This window comes from Pyxicephalus adspersus, unplaced genomic scaffold, assembly GCF_032062135.1.
Source record: "Pyxicephalus adspersus unplaced genomic scaffold, UCB_Pads_2.0 Sca4523, whole genome shotgun sequence".
Classification (NCBI taxonomy): domain Eukaryota; kingdom Metazoa; phylum Chordata; class Amphibia; order Anura; family Pyxicephalidae; genus Pyxicephalus; species Pyxicephalus adspersus.
In genome coordinates, this window is record NW_027321526.1 from 1 (window position 1) to 2,200 (window position 2,200).

Sequence of the window (2,200 nt, forward strand, 5' to 3'; positions counted from 1 at the left end):
TTATTATTATTATTAATAAACAGGATTTATATAGCGCCAACATATTACGCAGCGCTGTACATTAAATAGGGATTGCAAATGACAGACTAATACCGACAATAATACTATGAGAAAAGATTCTTCCCCTTTGAGTGACACATGGCTCCCCGCGCATGTGCAGTCCGGATTTCGTCCAGCAATCTTCATAGTGTGGTTCTGCTCTGGATCACACAACTTTTCTTCTGAAAGTAGCTGATTTGTGCTAAAAGTTTTGTTCACATAGCAACCCCAAATGTAAATCTCAGCCCATGTCTAAAGAAGGGTGTGGGAAAATAAAAAAATTCTGTATTCTTTGAAGTGAGATGGCTAAATATGACTTATTTGTCTTGCAGTGTACACAATCTATGAATCGTTGCCTTATTTTGAATCCCTTGGCACATTTTCCTACAACTTGGTGTTGCCATTTTCTGTATCTATCTATTTCCCATATATTTTAAAGACTTACTTGGCTCTTCTACCAGCAGGTAAAGTAATCTATTCTGTAAAGCAGAGACTCTGATTATATATAGTGTAGTATCCACACTGTAAACCAGCGCCTAACATTTAAATGTTATTTAGGTATGCTGTACACATGCAGTCATTTTTTTTCTGAAAGAAAACGTTATCTCAAACTATCAAAAGTACAGAATGGAAAAATCAAGATGAAATAGGTAAGAAACATGATACCACAACATTATCTAAGTATTGCATATCTCTTGATGTGTTTGTATAACCCAAGAAAACAGAACACAGGTCTTGTCACTACAGTTGTTCAGATATAATGGTCTACTTACATGTAGTAGTATATTTAATGCCATCAGAAAAGCATCAAGATTTAGGATGCACTTTCCAAAATCATATTCTAAATCTTTTATTTTTAAAAGCATGTATTTTAAACGAAAACACCTTCCAGATATCCAGGTATTTTAGTTACACATGGACAAGTCATTCCCTGGTTATCCGTGACCCTCTTCCTTTTACAATATACAATAAAGCTATGACAGGGAGCGAGGGGGAGGTGTGCAGAGGAGGGAAATAAAGTACAGGGGTGTTACCCTGGGAAACATTATACATCATCTGACAGGTCCCCATAATGTACCAAAACATTAAAAAACAGTTTTAGTTGGTATAAACCATTCAAATAATTTTTTAGTGTCTACTTTTTATTTCTGTTTAGGTTTCTTTTTGACAAGTTTATGTATTCCAAAAAAGAATCTGCCTTGAAGCCAATACAAGAGTCAAAGTCACAAAATTGTGTCTCTTTCTTTCATCATCTGCTACAATTGGATGCCAATGCTTTTCCCATTTCATAAATAGATCAAAGTCACAGAAAACTTTCCCTTTATGCTGTTTGCTACATTGTCCTTACATTGAAGCCCATTTCATATATAAATTGAAGCCATTGAAAATATTCCCCTTACCTTTAAAACTACATTGGTGTCTATTTTTTACTTGTTCCATATATGAATCCAAGTCATAGAAAAGGTTCTCATTTACCCTGTCTGCTATATTGTCCTTACAGGGGTAGCTTTCTTATTACCTGTTCCCAAACTTATGTCATTTTACATCAAAATCAAGTTCCAAGCATTAAGAATAAGAGGAAGTTTACTACAAGAACAAGTGAATGAGGTTTTAAACAACCCATACTCAGTCTGGATTAGTGTTTTTGATAGACATTTTTAGTTTTATTCAGAACCAGATATGTAAAACTGTCATCCACTTTTCTTTTGTACCTTAGCTGCATATGGAAAAAAAGCAATGTAGGGGTGTACAAACGTACAAAAGTACAAATGTACAAAAGTTTCACTACTGTGACAACATGCGAATACTTTCTAACTACAACTCTCAGAGGCATTGTGCAAATTCCATGATGAGCAACAGCCAATCAGTAAATGTTCTTGCTGAAAGATAAGTGCATATATGCAATATCTATACATCTCTGTATATTTATCTGTAAAATGATATAATGCATTATATGTGGGGTTTTATGTAAGCCAGGCAAATCTTAGCAAATGTGTCTGTAAAAAAACGTCATTTACATACTATTAATTCTTTGCTTATCTATGAATGTTTATTATGGTTCCAGACCTTTTTTGCAACGATTATGAATATTATGACAAAAGTAACATTAACCACATACATTACAATGTGATTGTAAAACCTATTGACTTACAATGTTAAT

General features: G+C 33.8%; 1 long non-coding RNA gene across 1 annotated transcript; it reads left to right on the forward strand.

Annotated features, from left to right (window-relative positions):
* Positions 1-27: 27 nt before the first annotated feature.
* Positions 28-2,140, forward strand: LOC140321467 (uncharacterized). The gene is made up of 3 exons (XR_011918953.1): positions 28-503; positions 598-689; positions 1,196-2,140. It is a non-coding gene; the product is annotated as an uncharacterized lncRNA (long non-coding RNA).
* The last annotated feature ends 60 nt before the right edge of the window (positions 2,141-2,200 follow it).